Below are 10,084 nucleotides of genomic sequence, written 5' to 3'. Positions count from 1 at the left end.
AAATTTTATTAGTCTTAATATCTAGTTTGTGCATGGAATACAAACCCACATTAGGGATATTCTATATTCATGTGAGAGGAACTACTTTGCACAGCAGGCTAAAAGACAGTATTGGATCGGTGGACTGATTTCTAATGCAGAAGTGGCTGTGTTCAATTATAACCTTGAATTCTAATTTACTCTATGTTTCTGGAAAATGAAGAAAGAATGTTCACATTTATGATTGAGCTAGTCTATAAATTTCTCTGTTTTGTTCCTCTTTTCACTAAATGTTCTACTTGTTGCCAATATGGCTAGAAAAGAAAATAGCAGCTAACGTTTGTGTGGTATGACACAGTAGTTCTCAAAGCGTGGTCCAAGGAGTCCTGGGGTTTCTAAAACCCTTTCTGGTGATCCATAAGGTCAAGACTTTTTCCCCTAGTAATATTAAGCTGATATTTGCCTTTATCACTCTCACTCTCTGAGTGTACAGTGGAGTTTTCCAGAGGCTACATGATATGTGTACTGAAACAGATTAGGGGTGTTTGGGTGGCTCAATCGGTTAAATGGCTGCCTTCAGCTCAGGTCATGATCCCAGAGTCCTGGATCAAGCCACACATCGGGCTCCCTGCTCGGTAGGGAGTCTGCTTTCTCTCTCCTTCCACCCTGTGCACTCTCTCACTATTTCCATCTCTCTCTCTCAAAATCTTTTTTTTTTTTTAAGTTTTTTAAAAGATTTTATTTACTTATTTGACAGAGAGAGATCACAAGTAGGCAGAGAGGCAGGCAGAGAGAGAGGAGGAAGCAGGCTCCCTGCTGAGCAGAGAGCCAGATGCGGGGCTCGATCCCAGGACCCTGAGACCATGACCTGAGCTGAAGGTAGAGGCCTAAGCCACTGAGCCACCTAGGTGCTCCTTTCTCTCTCAAAATCTTAAAAAAAAAAAAAAAAAATCAATGAAGAAAAGATATCAAAATTAGCTTCCTTCTATAACCGGGACATTAAAAAAATTTGCAGGAATGTAAAACCATGCTTCTCTTCTTTGTTTTTGGGAAAATGTAGTTATTATTATTCATAAAATGTTATTTATATCAGCAGATAATGGGTTTATTATTTGTAATGACTAAATATTAACGCTAATTTCTAATATGTTAAATTTTAATTTCTAACATGTTAAGTATTGATATGTATAATATACATATACAACAGTTGCTTGGGATCCTCAATAATTTATAGGAAAGTAAAGGGTTCTATAAAGACCAAAAAGTTTGAGAACCAGTGGTTTATGTTTCTACATTCAGTTTTACATAGATAAATATTGCCTAAAAGTAGATTAAATTACACCAACTCTTATTAATGGATTTTTGTTCAATATTTATGTAATGATGATTTAACTTCCCTTTTTCCTTGTTCTGAGAAATGGTTGACTTAGCTACTACTTAAAATTTTATGGGACCTTCAGGATGTTCCATAGTAATCTGTAACACAACTTGAAATTTCCATTATGAGAGTTAACAAACATGCTGCCTGGTAAGGATACCAAGATAAGTGCCTACTAATAAATGGGGAAGGATTTCTTTTTCTTCCTTCCTTTCTTCCTTCACTTCTTTCTTTAAGATTTTATTTATTTGAGAGAGAGAGAGAGAGTACTAGCAGAGGAGAGGGGCAGAGAGAGAGGGAGAAGCAGACTCCCCACTGAACAGGAACCCCAAAGTGGGGCTTGATTCCAGAATCCCAGGATGGTGACCTGAACTCAAGGCCCATGCTTAACCAACTGAGGTGCTGGTGTTCAGAAAAGATTTCTTTATCAGATTTTTCATTTAACAGTGAGCAGGCTCTAAATGGAGAAACAGAAAATGTTATTTTGACGGTTGAGAAGCAAATAAGCAAATATCTCTAAAACCCGTATGACAGGTAGATCCAGAGGACAACAGACAAGAATACTGTTACCAGTTCAGACTTTGGTGTCCTCCAGATCAGAACTGTGTCCCAGTTGCAGAATTTACAGCATTGCCTAGAGTCTTAGCCAGCTTCCCCACCTGCAACTGAATACAAACTATCCATCCCACAGGGTATTTGTAAATAAACACTGGGTTGTGAGTAAAGTGCTAGCACAGTGGCATGAACACAATGATTTTTTCTTAGGTTAGTGCGGAGGGAGGGTTCTCTGAGAAGAAATGGAGAAAATAGTTAAACTTAACTTCACAATTCAACCCAGTGATAGTTGTCTGCCGCCTTTCGTTTCTATGGTTGTTGCCTTTTTCACAGCTCTGCTAAGGAAACTCCCGAAAAGGAATTTTTTATTTGAAAGCCCTCTGGTATCATTATCAAAATATTTTTATTCTATTTCTATAGCAAGAGAGACGATCCTTTTCCATCTCCACTTCTGACAGCAACAACTTCGGAGAAAAACACGTTATTAGTAGCTTAGGGGCTAAACTCTCCCACAGTGTTACTTTGCAAAGAGAACAGCTGAAAAACCCACAGAGTAGAGGAAGTGGGGAGGTTTCTAAATGCAAAGAAACTTCAAGGTCAGGAAACAGAAATTTTACTAGAAACCTAAACCTAAATACAGTTCAAAAGGAAAAATTCCCAACTCACTGTGGTCGTTTTCTTTTCACTGACTCCTTTATGTTTAGTCAACAGATAAACGGGTACAATAAGGTCGCAGCAGGCACAAAAAATTCAATTTAACAAACTTTTTGTGTACACTCACGTGTGTTGGAAGGAGAGGAGCAAAGAGAAAGGCAGAGAGCTTCTAGGAGCTTTCCCGCCTTAACATTGAGGAGGCGGGGCCCGAGGCCGGGGCGGGGCCCGAGGCCGGGGCGGGGCCCGCGGGAGGGGTTCTCCTTGCCCCTCCCACAAGTATTTCGCCACTATCCCAACAGGCCCAGCGGCCTGGAGAGTCACGTGAGGGTGGGCGGTGGAGGTGGAGGTTTTTCTCCGCTGGTTTTTCATCTCTATGATTGTCAGAGGCGGGCAGCTTTGACCCGAGAGCGTTGGCAACCCTGCTGCGGACAGGTGAGTCCTGGACTCTGAAGGGTGTGAAGGTACAGCCTTTTAGGGAAGGCGAAAGGGAAGTCAGGGCGAAGCAGCTTAAGGTATCTGACCTCCCGCGCCGACCGTTTGCCGGCTTTGGGCTCCGGCGACTTCTCGGGTCTGGCAGCATAGCTCAAACGCTCAGCTCAGGGGCCTGAGAAGAGTCCTTAGTCGTGTCTGCTTCCCGTCCTCCGCTTTCCTTCACCTCACCTCGTCCCTTTTCGCTGTCCCGGGAGATCTTTCAGTGCCGGGCTTCCAACCGCAGGGTTCACTTGGACACCGCCGTCGTCTCTCGCTTCTTGGGCAACCCAAAAGACGCACGGGTGGACTGGACTGGTTCCGCTGGGATTTGTGGATGTGGATGGAAGTGGGTGATCGGAGTTTACGCTTAGATCTCTGATGGGTAGAAATGTTAATCATTAAATCGGAAAAAAAAAAGTAGAAAATCAGTGGGGACCCGAAGGAGCAAAACAAAGTGCAGCCTTCTTGGACAGTTCAGTTTTTATCTTTTCCAGTGTCTTTTCGTTCTCAGCCTCGGTCAAGTTTCCCTCACCATCCCATCCTGGCCCACCGTAGGATGTTTGAGAATGAGCCGAGTGTTGCTCTGTGTGAATGTTGAGAGAAGAGTTTAAAACGGGCTGTTCTTAAGTTGCTGTCTCTGCAATCAGGGTTTATTTCTTTTTCTTCCCCTTTAGATGCCTGAAAAGTAGGTATTTGTAAACATAAGCAGAATACCCGTTTTGTGGCTAAGGGACTAAAGTATTCCCCCTGTTGTATCTGGAAAGATCTATTGTCTTTGTTACTTTTATAAATGTGTTTATTTCAGTTTCTAAGGTGGTTTGGATATACCTTTGTTCATGTTAAAGCGTTCCTTGAGTCATGTGTGCAAGTGACCTAGCAGTAGAAGAGTTTGCAGACAAAGTAAATCAATTTGGGGTTTGATAGATGTGGGGGAGTTAAAGTTTAGAGTTAGGTTAAGGTTTAGAGTTAAGTTAAACCATATGACCAATTAATAAAACATCTGCATCTTGAGACATAGGTATTGCCCAGGACGACGAACATGCTGTCTTTGTGGTGTTGGACAAAGTAATGAGCTGGTTGAGTATCACCTTATCTTAAAAACTTTTTAGAACTTGCCACTCGTTTGTAAGAAGATGCCTCTGGCCTCCAGCTGTTCTCTGTACTCACCCTTGATAGGTCATTATCTCTTCGACTTAAGAACTTCACTCTTACTCTTAAAGAACTAACTGAGCGTTGGGGCGGTAGGTGGGGAATGGACTAGATGGGCTACTTGTAATGATGAGGACTGGGTATTGAATATAAGTGATAAATCTGAATTCTTCTCCTGAAACCAATACTGTATGTTAACTAATTAGAACTTAATTAAAAATTTGAAGAAAAAAAAAGAACATCACTCTGGCCATCTAATTATGTCAAGAAAGTGTCATTGGCGTCTTTTAAGTGTCCAAAGATTATAAAACAGAGTAATACTAACAAAAAGAGAAGATTCAGGAGTGGGTTCTGAGCTTGGGGAGAAAGGGAAAGAGTGATAGAAGCTAACAAAAGCAAGAGAACAAAAAAAAAGCATGTATTGCTATTTTCCTTTATAATTTATAGACTATTTACTATATTCAGTAGACCTTTTACATTCCCAGAGACTGACTTCCCTATATTTCAGAAGAAACGATGGTATGTAACTTCTCCCATAGTGCAATATTATGTAAAATAATTATAACTAAAAGATTTCACTGACCTTTCAGGTTTTATATTATTGAGAATTATAGGACTAAAGTAATTGATAAAGTTATTAAGCCTAATTTGGTCTCCTTCCTTCCTTCCTTCTGCAGGCTCTCTGATCAGTGTGGAGCCCAGCTCAGGGCTTGAACTCATGACCCTGAGATCAAGGCCTAAGCTGAGCTTAAGAGTGAGAAGCCTAACAGACTGAGCCACCCAGACCCCTCCTCCTAATTTGGTCACTTTTTTTTTTTAAATTTTTTTAAGATTTATTTATTTATTTATTTGATAGAGAGAGATCACAAGTAGGCAGAGAGGCAGAGAGAGAGAGATGAGGAAGCAGGCTCCCCGCCGAGCAGAGAACCCGATGTGGGACTTGATCCCAGGACCCTGAGATCATGACCTGAGCCAAAGGCAGAGGCTTAACCCACTGAGCCACCCAGGCACCCTAATTTGGTCACTTTTAATCTTAAGTTTTAGTGAGTAATTTTTATAGTGGCTGTAACACTCGCTGGATGTTAACCAATTTATTCCCATATAGAATTGTTTAATACATTCCTTTTAAAAAGAGAACTAATTTTTTTTTGAAGATTTTATTTATTTATTTGACAGACAGAGATCACAAGTAGGCAAAGAGGCAGGCAGAGAGAGAGAGGAAGAGAAGGAGGCTCCCCACTGAGCAGAGAGCCTTATGCGGGCTCCATCCTAGGACCCTGGGATCCTCCGCAGGCAGAGGCTTTAACCCACTGAGCCACCCAGGTGCCCCAAGAACCATTTTTTTAAGAGAACCAATTTTTTTTTAAAAGTTTGATTTGCAACTACCCCCCCGCCCCCCAAAACAAAAATAGCTTGGTTTTGTGCCAACTGAAAAATCTATTCTTTTAAAATAGATTTTCTCTACACTTTGAAAATTATGATAAAATTGTTAATGCTTTTAAGACATTAAATACTGGTATCTGAGCATATTTAAGAAGAAAACACAGGGCCAGTATTTTTAAATATATTTCCTATTATAAAAGTGTTTGTGCCTGTTTTTGAAAAATGGAAACATTATGGAAAATATAACACTGAAAGTCAAAATCCTAGTTTATCTTTTCCCCTACCAGCAGGTAACCACTAGTCCCTTTTGGATATTTGGGAATCAATATGGAAAAGTAGAGTCTCAAGTAAAACTCCTTGGGAGAGATGATACTAATAACACCAGACTTACTTCCTACAACCTTAGAAACTCCAAAAGAGAGAGAACTTCCCTTTCTCTTTGATTCCAAGAGACTACTGCAGGAATTTCATTAACCTGACTGTGTCATTGCCCATCCTAGAAGCAGTCTCTTATGTATTGGAATGCTTTGTGTGGTTAGGATTGGCTCTTGTTCTCACCATAGTGTGATAGAGGCATACAGTTTTATTTTATTTTTTTCTTACAGTTTTAAACCACATGAATTAAGAGTAAGCAACATCGGGGTGCTTGGCAGGCTCAGTCGGTAAAGCATCCCCCTCTCGTTGTGGTTGTGAGTTTGAGCCCGTGTTGGGTATAGAGTTTGCTTTAAAAAAAAGGAGTAGGCAACTACAGTATGGTTCCTCTTTACGAAAACTGAGGTGTCATTTCCTGGAGAGGAGAGAAAGGTTGCTGGCCAGACAAAACAACATATGTTCACTGAAATAATTTTACATGTATTTTTTTAATTTAGAGAACTTGCTTTCCTTTCCCAATATAAAGTAATTGCATTTTACAGTTTGAGTGTTTTTTTTTTTAATGTCTTTTAAAAAATGTCTATTAACTAATGGAACTTGGAGATTTAAACTCTTCAAGTAGCATGTATTTGTTATATGTTTAGTGCTCTGGAGTATTTGGCTTTTTTAACTTCAAATATATTGTGTATTTAGCCTGTTTGTTAAAATCATTTATTGATAAATATTTTTATTACTGTGGGTAAACTTGATTAACAAATTGCAGTTTATAAATAGTAAATAAAAATGTTCTGAGTAATTTAAGTATACGTAGTTACTATGGTTGAATGCTTCATTCTTTTAATTATTATGTATTTAAAAATCTTCGTATAGAAACCACTTCATTTTGATCGTTTTATGAAAAATAAATGGCGATAATTGTCATAACTTGATGTCACTGGGTATTAACTTCAAAACTCTGGTTGCTATTAATGCCTGCTTTTGTATCTTTATGGATTATTCTGATGGTTCATTACATTTTAAGAGAAAATATAATTAAAGTAACATTGTTTACTCCACTGCCTTGATTTTGTTTAAAAGAAATGTTAGTAGTTCAATTCAGTGGACATTTGAACTTAATTACTAACACAAACTTTAGTTTAGACAGATTTATATTCTCAAACCCAATTCCATCACTTCTTGATATTGAGCAAGTTATTTAATCTCTCAGAATTTGAGTTTATTCATCTGCAAAATAGAAATAATAATACTTATCTCATAGGGGTCTTGTGAGGAGTAACTTAATGTATGCCAAGTGCCTAGGATATAGTAGGTTCTTACTGAATGTAATTGTTAATAATAACAACAACAAGAAATAGTGTCTAAAAAGACTTTTTTATCTCCCCAGTTTCAGAATGTTTAGCCCTAGGATTTTAAATGTATATATAGGTGTTAAGGAATTAATCAGGTTGTTCTTTCTTCAGATTTGTTTTTATTTTAGCAGGGTTGTATTTTTGTTTTTGTTTTTTGTTTTTTAAGCAGGCTTCCCACCCCCAGCATGGAACCCAGTGTGGGATTTGAACTCACAATCCTGAGCTCAAGACCTGAGTTGAGATCAATAGTCGGTCACTTGGGCCCTTTGGGTTAAGCCTCTGCCTTCTGCTCAGGTCATGATCTCAGGGTCCTGGGATCGAGTTCCGCATCGGGCTCTCTGCTTGGCAGGGAGCCTGCTTCCTCCTCTCCTGCCTGCCTCTCTGCCTGCTTGTGATCTCTCTCTCTCTGTCAAATAAATAAATCTTAAAAAAAAAAAAAAAAAGAGTCGGTCACTTAACTGACTAAGTCACAATTTTAGCAGATTTTTAATACCATGTTGCACATATAGCAATTAACTAGAAAACTTTGTTTGAACTACTTAATTAGTGGTGGACTGTCCAAGTATTTGAAGATTGCCTGGCCCAAGTGTGACGACTATTAGCCTGGAGGAATGTATTGAGAGATTTTTGCATAAATGCTCAGGAAAGTTTAATATTAATAGAAGGTCTCACATTCCTTGACTATACAAGGGGAGTTAGGTGTTGAGTACCTTGGGTGTTCAGATCAGAAATTATGATGACTTGTGGTAGTAGGCAGAAATAATAAAAATGGATTTGTTTTTATTTTTAAAGATAAGTTCAGGGAGATACTTCCATGAAGTAATGCTTTAAGAACATGTTACATCGGGCACCTGCAGGTAGAAGAGATAGATAGCAGTTTGGAATGTGACTTGAAAAAACAAAAAAGCAACTGTGAAATTGAATAACTGTGATAGTTATATATCAGAAGTGATATATATATCACTTATACTGTGATAGTTATATATCAGAAGTGATAGACATTAAATATAGTTAATGATCTGGCATTGGGAAGATGGTAATTGCTATATTGGGAGGAGAAGTGTTTTAGCCCTACTTTAGTTCTATTTAGCTCTGTTTTAGCCATCTTTAGCCCTGAGAAAATAAATAGGTAGAAATGGATTAATCCCCCCCCCCCGCAACTAAGAATTAGTTTTTTGCAAATTGTAAACATTTCTTAGGCTGCTAATAAGTTCAAGGTAGGTTTTACTGACTATGAGAAAATTGAAACTTTAGTCTTGGAGAAGTATATTCCCATAATTAATGTCAGGTATACAAATAATGTTTACATTTCTCTTCAAGGTGGTTTAATGTTGGTCATTGAAAACTAAGTGCTGCGGTGCCTGCATGGCTCAGTTGTTAAGCGTCTGCCTTCGGCTCAAGTCATGATCCCAAGGTCCTGGGAACGAGCCCCGAATTGGGGTCCCTGCTTGGTGGGAAGTCTGCTTCTTCCTCTCCCACTCCCCCTGCCTGTGTTCCCTCTCTTGCTGTGTCTCTTTGTCAAATAAATAAATAAAATCATAAAAAAAAAAAAAACCTTAAAGGGCCTATCCTGATACCTTGCTTGGTCAGAGTTGAACAATTACTTGGTATCTCTTAGAAGCACTGCTTATCATTTTGCTTTTGCTTTTTGAAGTTTGTTCATTGAGTAATGGGATTCAATCTGCCTGCTATTTTTTTTCCTTTTTAAAAAAAATAAACATCAGTACTTTACTGTCCTGTTAGGATTAAGTGAGCATTCTATAACATGGCACATAAAGAGCATTAAAATTTGCTTTAATACAGCTCTTCCTTGACGTATAATGGGTATATGTTTGATAAGGCCATTGTAAATTGAAAAAACCACAAGCGAAAAATGCATTTAATACGCCTAACCTACTGAACACCGTAGCTTAGCCTAGCCTACCTTAAACATGCTCGGAACACTTACTTTCGCATACACTGGGCAAAACCATCTAACCAAAGCCTGTTTTATAATGAAGTGTTGAATATCTCATGTAACTTACTGAATCCTGAGAGTGAGAGAATGGTTGTAAGGGTCCAGAATGGTTGTAAGTGCTGGTGGTTTATCCTCGTGATCACATGGCTGACTGGGAGCTACGGTTGCTGCCACTGCCTAGCATCAGGAGAAAGTATTGTACTGTGTATCATTAGCCTGGGAGAAGGTCACAATTCAAAATTAGAAGTACGATTTCTGCTAAATGTGTATCACTTTCACACCATTGTAATGTTGAAAAATCCTAAGTCACACCATCATAATTTGTGGACCAACTATGTATCTTTCTAGTTTAGCTCTTACAACTCTACCATGGCTTCCCTCATGTTCTAGTCATAGTGAACTACTTTTTGCTTCTCCCAGCAAACCATGCCTTTTTGTGTGTGTTTTTTGCCTTTGCATAGGCTGTTTGTTGTGTTTGGAGTGCCTCACCAGCATCCTGCCATCTTTCAGCTGGTGAGCTGCTGTTCATCTTTAAACTAGATTGAGTTGTTCTTCAATTTGTAAAACTTTCCTCTACCTTCAAGTGGTTATTTTTTTTTGGTGGTTCCCATAATAATTTTTTTACCTTTTAAAAGTATTCTTATTTTCTGGAACAATTGCATTTATTTTCTATGAGGTGGAGTGATTCTTGATGCCACAAACAGGTCTTATTCATCAAAATATCCTGAACATGGAAAGGAGTGCCTGTAGTTTGTGTAAGTTCAAAACATGTTTGGTGAATATATGAGTAAGATATTTCATCTGCTTTAATATCAGAATAGATGTAATCCAGTAGAT

At 38.7% G+C, this 10,084-nt stretch overlaps 1 protein-coding gene across 4 annotated transcripts in view; it reads left to right on the top strand.

Annotated features, from left to right (window-relative positions):
* The first annotated feature begins 2,857 nt into the window (after positions 1 to 2,857).
* Positions 2,858 to 10,084, top strand: part of MICU1 (mitochondrial calcium uptake 1) — a 230,453-nt gene continuing 223,226 nt past the window's right edge. For all 4 annotated transcript variants that reach the window (XM_046026571.1, XM_046026570.1, XM_046026569.1 and 1 more), the window contains exon 1: positions 2,858 to 2,998. The gene's annotated coding sequence lies outside the window, so the exon portion shown is untranslated. The remainder of the gene's footprint in view (positions 2,999 to 10,084) is intronic.

The sequence above is a fragment of the Meles meles genome, chromosome 13 (assembly GCF_922984935.1).
Source record: "Meles meles chromosome 13, mMelMel3.1 paternal haplotype, whole genome shotgun sequence".
Lineage (NCBI taxonomy): Eukaryota > Metazoa > Chordata > Mammalia > Carnivora > Mustelidae > Meles > Meles meles.
This window is presented reverse-complemented; position numbering and strand designations above follow the sequence as displayed.